The 12,859-nt window shown below is 41.2% G+C and overlaps 1 non-coding gene across 1 annotated transcript; it reads left to right on the top strand.

The window, feature by feature from the left end:
- Positions 1–2,163: 2,163 nt before the first annotated feature.
- LOC141650222 (small nucleolar RNA R71) lies at positions 2,164–2,269 on the top strand. Its single transcript, XR_012546268.1, has one exon. It is a non-coding gene; the product is annotated as a small nucleolar RNA R71 (small nucleolar RNA).
- Positions 2,270–12,859: the final 10,590 nt, after the last annotated feature.

Below are 12,859 nucleotides of genomic sequence, written 5' to 3'. Positions count from 1 at the left end.
CCTATCAGCTTTGACGTTGGCATCTCCATTTTGATTGACTTTAATCGCACTTTGACCGTTGACAACTCCATCATCCATTTCATCTGTACCTGCAGTAAGGAAAACAGACGAATGTTCCATCTTTTTGCTCTGAGTCTGAGGCGGAGGGGTTACAATAGTAGCACAAAATTCAACACTCTCAGCTAAAGTGTCTATTTCTGAGTCAGTAGAAGATAGGGCATTGCAAGGTTGAGCTTGCATGGGAGCCCTACGAGGTTTGGATTGATGAAAAATCAATTTTTCGTCTCCTACCTGAAACGTAAGTGTCTTACCCCCGACATCGATCACTGCGCGAGCAGTGAATAAAAATGGTCTCCCTAAAATAATAGGGGTATGAGTGTCCTCAGGAATATCAAGCACTAGAAAGTCTACGGGAATATAGAATCTCCCGATCTTGACAGGTATGTCCTCTATAACTCCTAACGGCCGTGATATACTACGGTCGGCCATCTGTACGGTCATATTAGTGCAATTAAATTTTGTCAAACCAAGTCTCTTAGCGAGAGACAAAGGTAAGACGCTCACGCTAACACCAAGATCGCATAGCGTGTTGTCAATCAAATGAGTTCCTATATGACACGGAATTGAGAAAGTACCCGGGTTTGACTGTTTTGGTGGCAACTTATTTTGAACTAGGGCAGTCCCTACCTCAGTTAAAGCTACCGTCTCATGATCGTTTATATGCCTCTTACGTGACAAAATTTCTTATATAAAATTTAAATAAGAGGGTACCGGTGTCAGCAACTCAGCGAACGGAACAGTAACCTGTAGGCTTTTCAGGAGCTCGGCAAATTTACCGAACTGTTGATTGGCTTTAGTGTTTTGTAATCGCCTTGGGAAGGGCACTGTTATAGGAATCTCGAGCCCTTTATTTTTCTCTTCCAACGCCTCAGCAGGTTCAAGCTCTTTTTCACTCGATCGAGTCTTTTTACCTCTCGATCAAGTCTTTCCAGGGGATATTTCACTCGATCGAGCATTTCCAGCCTCTCGATCGAGTTCCTCAATAGCAACAGTGTTCGATCAAGGTATATTTTCACTCGATCGAACAGATTCTTCAAAATTTTCACTCGATCGAGTGGTTTTCACCTCTCGATCGATCCTTTGATTATCCGGTTCACTCGATCGAGCAACATTTCCACTCGATCAAGTGCTTTCTTCAACAATTCTACTCGATCGACCACCAGAAATCAGTCGATCGAGTATATTCCTCGTGGTGAGCTCATTTTCAGCGACAAAAGACTGTTCATCATCATTAACGGCCTTCCTCAGGTCTGAAATGTCCCTGTCAGCAGACAATTTTGGTCCTTCATAAGAACGACCACTTCGCAAATTAATTAAGTTTACCGTCTCATGTGGATTTTTCTCAGATTGGGACGCAATTGACCCTGTTTCCTCGTGGATTGGTTCGCGGCTAACTGAGCAACTTGAGTTTCAAGTGACTTGATTGAAACTTCTTTTTGTTGGTCACTCATCTGCCATTGCTTTGTCAACGACTGAAGCATTGTCTTTAACTCAGCTAGCTCACTTACCCCACTTGAAGATGATGCTCCTTGATTCGGTGGAGGAAAAGAAGGAGGCTTTTGGAAGCCTTATTGAGCCTTGTAAGGAGGGACATAAGGTTGTTGCTGCTGCGGTGGAGGAGTGGGATTAAGAACATTCTTACTTGTCCACCTCAAATTGGGATGGACTGCCCCTTGGTTATTGTAATAGGAACCTCCTCCTTGCCTATATTGCTGAAAGGCAAGGACTTGCTCCTTCTCAGTAAGACAGTCAACAGACGTATGACTGTCATCGCTTCCACACCTCTCACAAGTGACAGTTTCCTGTCTAGTCAACAGATGAACCGTCTGTTGATCTCCAGCAGATTGCAGCTCCAATCTATCAAACCGAGCATTCATGGCTTCCAGCTGAGCCACGACTGCTTTATCAACCGAATGGACCGTTCGAATACCGTCTCGTGGGTTCCTATATTCAGCACAATGGGTCGCCATCTCCTCAATAATGACCCATCCCTTATCATCATCAATATTCTTTTGAAATCTTCCATTGGATGAGCCGTCAAGTATAGCTATGTGGTCATCGTACAACCCATTGTAGAACTGGTTGCACAAAAACCACTGATCAAAACCATGGTGAGGAAGAGACCTCACCAACTTCTTGAACCGGCACCAAGCTTCGTAGAAAGTCTCATCAGGTGCCTGCTTGAAACTAGTAATCTTACCCCTCAGCTGAATAGTGCGTTGTGGAGGGAAGTATCTTTTGTAGAAGGCAAGTGCGAGAGTCTCTCAGTTGGTGATACCAGCAGCAGGTCGGTCAAGATCAGTCAGCCACTCACGGGCTGAGTCAGTCAGAGAAAAAGGAAATAGCACTTCCTTTATCTTGTCTTGAGTTACTCCCTTAGTAGCGGGAATAGTAGAGCAATAGTTGGTAAAGACTTCCATATGCTTTTGTGGATCTTCACCCGCCACACCTCGATATAGATTCCTTTCCACCAGATTTATGTAAGACGGACGGATATCGAAAGTGTTACCATCCTCAGTTTGGAGGTTAAAACATTTAGGAATCGAGGATGCTTTGGGCTCCGAGTGACTTGCAATGTCAGGCATCTTTACTGGCTTGTTGGCAGAAATGAGATTGTCTTCTTCAAAAGACTGGTCTTCTGTAAATAAAAAATGTTGTAGCTCGGGCTCGAAAGTACTCAAGTCTTCCTTTCGAAGTTCTCTTTGCAGACGGAGTCTATGCCGAAATAGTCTTTCTTGCTCCGAACCAGTTGGAACTAATACCGACCTGTTTGACCTGGGCATACACAGCACTGAAAGAAATAAGTGAGTACTGTCTCAAGGAATAAAAATTCCCTGAGACGGAAAGAAATAAACGAAAACAGAAACAGATAGGGCTACTGCCTCCCCGGCAACGGCGCCAAAATTTGATACTGTCGTTTTGTACCAAAAATAAATACCTAAAACAATTAACAGAAGCTAGTGGAAGTAGGGTCGATCTCCACAGGGAGATGGGAAAATGTCAGCCTTAATTAAGTCCGTCTAGGTAACCAATTCTGAGGGTTTGAAAGGGTTGTTCTAATCTATTGAGATCAAGAAAGAGGGAAAAGACAAAGAAATAAGATTAAGCAAACAGAGAAAGAAAGCATCTAAGAGAGTCGGTTCACCATGATTCTTCAGTCATGCAATCTAGGTCTCAGGTCAATGCAAGTACGGTCTATGGGGCAGTGAATATCTCCTTCCGGTCTCAATTCGCCCTAAAGTACAGATAGCTTAGCTTCCGCCCTCACTACGTGCCCTAATGTTCGCTACAAGTCTCACCCTTTCCAATCTTCCGATCTAGGCCAGGGTTTACTGCGGTTTAATGACTAACTGCGTCGACTCAATTAGGCAGAAACAATTAAATGTAGCGATTAACAACATAAACTAAACTAGCATTAAACCTAATAATTCAATTTACAAACCCCTTAAAATCATGGCTCCCCTATGTCCTAGCGAAGGATTTAGCTATGCATTATTATTGGAATAGCAACAATCATACATAAACAAGAAGGATTATACACGGTAGCGAGCAATAAAATATTGATGATAACAAATGTAAATAAAGAGAGAAAGAATTAAAGAGAAGCAAAAGATAAAGATTAAGATTAAAGAAAGAGATACCAATTACAAGTTTTGATCTAAGCAATAGTTCTAAGGTAAGAGTATGAAAGAGTAGAGAGGAAGAGAGAAAGATGTCGTAGTTTAGAGCTGATGAAGAAGTGGTATCACGTCCTACTTAACCTAATTAAATCCTAATTACAAAGCCCACTCGAAATAAGGCAAAAACACGTATACAATGATAAAACCTCTCGATCGAGTGAAATCAAACCACTCGATCGAGATCAAATCCAGCAATTTCTCTCAATCGAACAGAATAACCATTCGATCGAGTACTTCTCATTTAAGCCCTATCGATCGAGTATTAAAACAACTCGATCGAGTTAATCTTCAATAGATAAAGCATTCGATCGACTGAAAAGTGGTCGATCGAGCTATATTAGCACGTAGGACTCCTTGACACCTTCCGAGGTCAGCTCACGCGTCTTTCAAGTGATAGATTCCAAGCTTTGATTCCTTATTCTCCACAAATGCATGCAAATGAGACAAGTTTAGGCTCGGTTTATCTTCTTTCTGGTCCGTACCTGCAATTTACACAAGACAAACCAAAGTAGACTATTCGGGGGTATTTGTAGCTAGATGCTACATAAATAGTACAGAAATGTGTGTAAAACTGAGGTAAAAACCTTATATAAAATACACGCATCAAATCTCCCTAAACCAAACCTTTGCTTGTCCCCAAGCAAACTATGAATCCAGCTAAGAACAGATAGTGGAATGGGACCAACTCATCAGCTACAAATCATCCACCTAAACCAATTTAATGCAACAACTAACAAAGTGGCAAATGACAAGTGCAAATGAATTAAATCAATGTCTCAAACTTACTGAACCGTCGACCTTACAAGACTCGTAGATATCGGACTCTCACATGTCTCTCATTACTCAAAATAGGCACAGGGTGAGTATATAAGTGAAAGACAGAAATAAGTAAAGACACTCACCTAACTCGACCTATAAGAGCATGCATGCAGTTTAACATGAACAAAATCTCTACAACCGTACATATGCATTCCCACCAACTGATGACCAAGACACACGCCGAGGACTTACATTTGGGTAAGTGAGGTACTGGGTAAGAAGGGGCTAAGATGAATTTGGATATGTGGAGTTAGCATCCAAGCTAGCAACAACGGGTCCAAACTAGAGATACATCCCAACTTCAAACTCAATAAATCAATACAAACCAGTGCAAAATGGATGCACTCAACTCACAAAACACCATAAACTTGTTGACTCCCCATAAGATACAAATAGAACATGGGAGGAAAATCACAACATATTAAACTTCAGCTCATGATTTTTCATAATTTTTCTTCCTTTCCTTTTTTCTTTTTCAATTTTTTTTCTAATTTTTTTTCTTTTTCCACAATTTTTCTTTTCGTATTTTTATTATTTCCATTCCCTTCAACATTTCCACCAACTTCTTCAAATCGGATATATAACCAAACCACAATGAAACATTCCCATTAGCTATTGATTACTAGCTCTGCTAGGGTAGCCAAAATTAAAGATTGTAGCTAAACAGGACAAATAAGGCAATTTGGCTATGTGAGGCTCATGGGTAGAATGAAATAAAGGGAACTGCCTCCCCTAACATGTGTCACCATCCACAGACCGAATGCATACAGGTATTAAGAAGACTAGATTCATGCTTATGCAAATTGATGTTACATGCCTTATAGAGAGTACTACTCACATCCTACATGAAACCGGTCATGAATGACACCAGTTTATAAGGCTCTAACCTCAGAATGTAATGTAGCTTGCCAATACGTGAGTCAAGTCTATTCGTTCAGATAAGAGAGAAACAAAAACTCGTATATTATGCACATTACCATGCCAAGAAAATGTTAAGAATATGCAGGGCAAGAGTAAAGACTCAATGCAGCGTTAAAGTTCAAACGTTCCGACTCAAAATAAACGTGGGATTTTTTGAATTTTATGTGATTTTTTAGACTTAAAAACACCGATGCATGCGAAAATGAATAAACGTGCAAACGAAAATGCAAGAAAACATGCAGACACAGATATGGATGCATACCTCCCCAAACCAAACCGTACAATGTCCTCATTGTACCAAAATTAGGGAAAGAAATGTAAACTAAGGAGAAAAAGATAGCGGGAGTCGTAAAAGTTACAAGACGGCGTAAGGAGGGACCTCCCTAAACCGACCATGAACATGGGAGGTTATGGGTAGCCACACAGCAGCTCAATGGACGAAAAATAGCAGTTGGACCACGTAACTGCTCGATCGAACAGATCAGAGTAGTTTGATCGAGTGGAATGGGTGTCAAAATTGCTCGATAGAGAAAAGTGGATTTGCAGCATTTCGATCGAGAACAGCAGATGCTCGATCGAGTAATATTCCAGCCAAAAAGGTTCGATCGTGTAGAAAAACCACTCGATCGACCTAAATCACCTGCAAGCCGTATAAAAGAAGTATAGGAAAGACGAGAGACACGTAGTTCAGCGTTCAAAGTTCCAACACACAACAAAAAGAAGGAAAATAAGTTTAAACTAAAGTACAACAAAACAGTCCGGGTTGCCTCCCGGAAAGCGCAGGTTTAAGAGGTCCCGCACGACCTTTTTGACTTCAACTAGCTGGCTCATAAAGCTCATCGAAGTACAAGACTTCAACACGGTTGTCTGCATCGTTTGCTTCATGGTAATGCTTCACATATTGCCCATTCACCTTGAACCTATTTCCCTCAGAACCTTCTAGCTTAACAAACACAAATTTAGTGACAGCTGTCACTGTATAAGGGCCACTCCACCTGGACTTCAACTTGCCAGGAAATAATCGTAGTCGGGCATTAAATAACAACACTTTCTGCCCGACATGAAATTCTCGAGGTAGGATCCTTTTGTCGTGCCATCTCTTCGTCTTCTTCTTGTAGATGCGTGAGCTATCATAGGAGTTGAGCCTAAACTCCTCCAGTTCATCTAGTTGCAAGAGACGGTTCTGACCATACAACTTAGGATCAAAGTTAAGTTCACGAATTGCCCACCAAGCTTTACATTCTAACTCAACGGGTAAATGACATGACTTCCCATAAACTAACCGATAAGGTGATGCACCAATCAGTGTCTTAAAGGTAGTCCTATAAGCCCATAATGTGTCCTCTAGTTTAAGACTACAGTCCTTTCGTGATTTAGAAACTACTTTAGCTAAGATCTCTTTAATCTCGCGATTAGAGACCTCAACTTGACCACTAGTTTGGAGGTGATACCCCAAACCACGCCGGTGTTGAACATCAACCTTAGACAAAATAAAAGTTAGTTTCTTTTGCTTAAAGTGCATTCCCCCATTACTAATGACGACCCTAGGGACACCAAATCGGGGAAATATAATCTTTTTAAACATCTTAATCACGGTCTTGGCATCACAATGGGGTGAAGCAATTGCCTCCACTCACTTAGACACATAGTCAACAGCTACTAAGATATACCTGTTACTTTTACTAGATGGGAAGGGTCCTTGGAAATTAATGCCCCAGGCATCGAAAACCTCAACCTCTAAGATACCATTCTGCGGTATCTCATGTCTCCTTGAAATGTTCTCTGATCGTTGGCAGACATCACAAGCTGAAACAAAAGCATTAGCATCAGCAAACAAAGTGGGCCAGTAGAACCCAGACTGAAGTACCTTAGCCACGGTACGCGATGGACCGTGGTGACCACCATATGAGGATGAGTGACAGCCTTCCAAGATCACTTTGGTTTCCCACTGCGGAATACACCGTCTGTAGAGACCGTCTGCAAATTCCTTAAACAAATAAGGGTCATCCCAGTAGTACTGCTTAGCGTTATACAGAAAACGCTTCCTCTGCTAATGAGAAAGGTCAGGCGGCAGTGTGCCACTGACAACATAATTATCTAAATCTGCATACCAGGGATCTTGGTTAATAATAGAAGATAAAACAGCAAAAAAGAGTCATCAGGAAAAGAATCATCAATAGGTAAAGAATCTTCTCCCTCTTGCTATGACAGTCTTGATAGATGATCAGCTACAACGTTCTCATTGCTGAAGAAGGAGTATCCATCTCAATAGCCGTGTTTTAGCTTCCTTCTTAGCAAGAAGGTGTCTCAGCGCTGCATGGTCAGTAAAAACAGTAACTTCTGACCCTATCAGATAAGAACGAAATTTTTCTAAAGCATAAACCACAGCTAGAAGCTCTTTCTCAGTAGTGGTGTACTTCACTTGAGCCTCATCCAGAGTTCGGCTCGCATAGTAAATTGCATTCAAAGCTTTGTCTTTCCTTTGGCCTAGCACCGCTCCTAGAGTGTAGTCACTAGCTCCACACATAATCTCAAACGGCAAATCCCAGTCAGGAGGCTGTATAATCGGTGCCGAAATCAAGGCCTGCTTTAACCTGTTAAAAGCAGAAAGACACTCATCAGTGAATACAAAGGGGGCATCCTTAAGCAGCAGCTGTGTAAGTAGTTTAGCAATTTTTGAAAAGTTCTTGATGAACAGGCGATAAAAGCCAGCATGACCAAGGAAACTCCTCACTCCTTTAACATTAACAGGAGGAGGTAATTGCTGAATCACTTCCACTTTTGCTTTGTCAACTTCTATACCCCTGTTAGAAACTAAGTGCCCTAAGACAACTCCCTCGTTGACCATGAAATGGCCCTTCTCCCAGTTAAGCAAAAGATTAACCTCAATGCAACGCTGCAACACTTTATCAAGGTTAGATAGACAGTTAGAAAAATCACTTCCATAGACACTGAAGTCGTCCATAAAAACTTCCATAATAGACTCAATGTACTCTGAAAATATCCCCATCATGCACCTTTGAAAGGTAGCAGGGGCATTACACAAACCAAAAGGCATCCTGCGATAAGCAAAAACGCCATGAGGATTAGTAAAAGTAGTCTTAGCCTGATCATCTGGATGAATAGGGATCTGAAAGAACCCTGAGTACCCATCTAGATAATAGAAAAACTTATGGGAAGCTAACCTTTCTACCATCTGATCAATGAAGGGAAGGAGAATTGATCTTTCTTTGTGGCGGCGTTCAGCTGTCTGTAGTCGATACACATCCGCCAGCCAGTTACTACTCTAGTTGGTATTAACTCGTTTTTTTTTCATTCATGACCACAGTAGTCCCTCCTTTCTTAGGAACTACTTTAACTGGACTCACCCACTTAGAATGACCAACAGAATAAATAATACCTGCGTCAAGCAGCTTCATTACCTCAGCCATCACAACGTCTTGCATCTTTTGGTTCAAATTGGCGCGCGACCACATGCTGCAAGGCTTGTGATCCTCCTCCAGCTCGATCATGTGCATACAAATATCGGGACTAATCCCCTTGATATCATCCAAAGAATAACCCATAGCTTTCCTGTTTTTCTTAAGCACGGCTAACAAACCAGACAGCTGATCATCATCAAGTTTAGCATTAACAATGACTGGATATTGCTCTGTATCATCTAAGAAAGCATATTTAAGATGAGAAGGGAGAGGCTTACGCTCAGGTACCTTTACCTCTATGGCGCAGAGAGTACTAATCATTTGTTCCACTCTTTCTCCTTTAGCGTCGGTGAGTTCACGCTCATCTAAAGCAGCTTCAAGCAATTCCAACACAGCGTCATTGTTATCTGGGTTATCTTCACACTCATCCAAAAGCATTAGAACCCGACCAAAAGTCATAGACAAACTCGTCAACAATATCAACAGAATAACATGTATCCTCTATCATTGGCCGAGCCAAAGTACTAGGCAGACTGAAAGTAATTGCGTCGTCCCCTACTGCAAGAGTCAAACGCCCTTGTTTGACATCAATAATAGCCCCAGTTGTACATAAGAATGGTCTTCCTAGTATAATTGGGGTCCGAGTATCCTCAGCTATGTCTAAAACGATAAAGTCTACTGGTATAAAGAACTTGCCTACTTTCACAGGCACATCCTCTAAGATACCCAAGGGTCGTCTTACAGATCTATCAGCCATCTGTAATGTAATGTTTGTCATTTCAAGGTGACCCATTTTCAATTTCTTGCAGACAGACAGAGGCATGACACTGACACTGGCTCCTAAATCACAAAGAGCCTTATCTATTACTTCATTGCCTATAACACAGGTAATAGAGAAACTATCCGGGTCTTTCATTTTAGGAGGAGCTTTGTTTAAAAGTAAATTACTAGACTCTTCCATAAAAGCAACAGTCTCAAATTCACTTAGCTCTCTCTTACGCGTCACAATATCTTTCATAAATTTAGCGTAAGTAGGTACCTGGGTAATAAGTTCGGTAAAAGGGACAGTTACCTGGAGGTTCTTGACAACTTCCATAAACTTACCGTACTGTCGCTCAACTTTAGCGTCCTTCAGACGTCCTGGATAAGGCACTCTGGTAGCAACGAGTGGACCCGCGACTTTCTCTTTACCTTTATCAGCGCATGACGCCTTCACAGCAGGGGAAGATGATACAGTAGCGGAATTAGATATTAAATTTGAAGCCCCGCTAGTTCTGGCATTCGATCGAGCAGTTTCTTCACTCGATCGAATGGTTTTGTCTTGAGAATCACTCGATCGAGGCATTTGAACCTCTCGATCGAGTCCTTGAATTTCTGGTCCACTCGATCGAGTCCCAGAATCACTCGATCGAGTGACTTTTTCTGCAAAAGTTTTCGATCGAGAGAAATATTCTCCTCGATCGAGATCTGTTAATTGGGCACCTCTCGATTGAGTTGGAATTATACTCGATCGAGTAATAGGGGAGGCTAATTCACTTGATCGAACAAGAATTTCATTCGATCGAGTAGCAGGACGGTATTCAGCAGGGATATCGTCAATTAGCTCTTTCAACTCGTCATCCGGGGTATCATCAGTTGTCACGACCCCGTCTTCCGGCATTTTCGGTCCATCATAAGTGAGACCGCTTTGAAGATTAATGGCATTGATTGGGTCGCACGAGGGTGGTTGGTTTTCTTGATTTTGCGCGAGTGTTAATTGCGCAACTTGCTCTCTTAGCTCCACAATAGCGGTATTATCCTTGTTGCATTGCTCTCTAAGCTGTTGCGTTAAGTTCAATACCAAGGATTTTAATTCGGCTAACTCCCCATTGACAGAGGGGGAATCCGGTTGCGGCGTTGGTGTAGAAGGAGTAGAAGCACTCGTTGAGGTCAAGTCTTCATATAATTTGGAAGAAGGAACTCCTTGCTTGAATTTTTGATAAGCAAGGACACGCTCTACATTTGCCATACAACCAATAGGGTCATGCCCCTCCATACCGCATCTACCACATATTATATCATGCTCAGTAATAGCACAAACTTGTGCATGTTCGCCCATAGTCTATATAATCTCCGGACTACCAACACTTCCGCTAGGACTTTCCACCTCAGCTACTACCAATTCGTTCACATGCCTACCTCCTCGGGGATTTCCATACTCGGGAACATGGATGGCCATCTCCTCAATAAGATGCCACCCTTGATTATCCTCTACATTCTTCTGAAATCTTCCCTTAGCTGCATTATCAAGGATAGCCCTCTGGTTCGGATACAACCCATTGTAGAATTGGGTACATAAGAACCAGCGCTTGAAACCATGATGAGGCACAGAACGGACGAGCTTTCTGATAATGTAACGGCGCCAAAATTTGATACTGTCATTTTGTACCAAAAATAAACCTAATTAAAACTAACAAAGAAGCTAGTGATAAGCAGGGTCGATCTCCACAGGGAGGCAAGATATATGTTAAGGTCCGTCTATTTAAGTCACAAAATGGGGGGTTTGAATTTTGGTTTCTAAACTAATAAAAGATTAAAGGAAAGAGCAGTAAAGAGAGAGCAATAAAAGACAGAAAATATAATAAAGATAATCAAATGAGAGAAAACATGTCAGGATTTCGGTTCACCATGGTAGTCTATCGACTCAGCCGCAAATAGCCTAGACAATCTACAGTGAGACGGATATAGGAAAGGTCCTTCCAGTCCACTTTCTATCCTAGATTTCCACCAACTTAACTTTCGTCCTCATTAGGGTAGTCTACTGTTCATAGCAGGTCTATTTAGTCCAATATTACGATCCAGGAGTAAGTTTAACCAGATTAAAGATAACTTAGAAGCGTGCACTCAACTAAGTCGGTATTATAGTTAAATTGCCATGGGTACAGATTCTCACAAGTAAATAATCTAGTCTATTCGCTACATCGTCACAATCCTACCATGGATTCCCTAATCCGAACATGGAAGAATTTAGCTACTCATATTATTAATGGCGTCAACAATAATAATAATGAATATACTAATCGAAGGCATAATAAAATAACAATAATTATGCATAAACTAAATTAGGGCAGAAATAATTAAGAGAAAAAAAACAAGAATTAAAGCAAGAAACAATGAGATTAAGATTAATAAGGGAAGAAAGATTACAATCTCTAGCAATCCGGCGTAAAGAACAAATCCACTAGCAAGAGATTAAAGAAATAGAATTCAACAGTAGAAGTATGAAAGAGAGATTAAGAGAGTTCTTAGATGATAAAAAGCGTACTTAATAACCTAATTAATGAAAGCTTAAATAGGCAAAACAAAGTCTTTAACGAAATAAGTCCAACACGGGTTAATTAAGCCCGTGTAATACCAAAACCTCTCGATCGAGTGATATAAAACCACTCTATCGAGGACTTCATCAGCTAACCCTCTCGATCGAGTAAAAATCCTTCTCGATCGAGAAAACCCAAATTCCAGCATTTCGATCGAGTAAAGTAAAGTACTCGATCGAACTCTTCTATCCTCCAAGCCACTCGATCGAACCAAAATGCTTCTCGATCGAGTGCCTTTCTTCAAGATCAGCTTCTAAATCATCATTGACTGCTTCGTTGACCACCCTTCACGCACTCCAAGGCATGATTCTCGGTCTAACATTCTCGTCTCCTCAATATGCATGCTAAATAGGACGAAAAGAGTACAGTATCACCACTTTCAGGTTCGTTTCTGCAATTCAGACAAAACAAACCAAAGTAGCCAATTCGGGGCATTCTGCAATACATAACGGTATAAAAATGCATAAAAATACATGCAAAATAAGACTAAAAAGGCTATAACTTGTCTACTTGAACCAATTTAAAGTAATAGAAATCAACAGTCATAGCTACAGTAGTCATTACGCAAACGAATTACAAGATGTCCATAAATAAAGCTGAC

This window comes from Silene latifolia, chromosome 3 (genome assembly GCF_048544455.1).
Source record: "Silene latifolia isolate original U9 population chromosome 3, ASM4854445v1, whole genome shotgun sequence".
Taxonomy (NCBI): domain Eukaryota; kingdom Viridiplantae; phylum Streptophyta; class Magnoliopsida; order Caryophyllales; family Caryophyllaceae; genus Silene; species Silene latifolia.
Note: the sequence above shows the minus strand (reverse complement) of the source record. Positions and strands in the feature narration are given on the sequence as shown.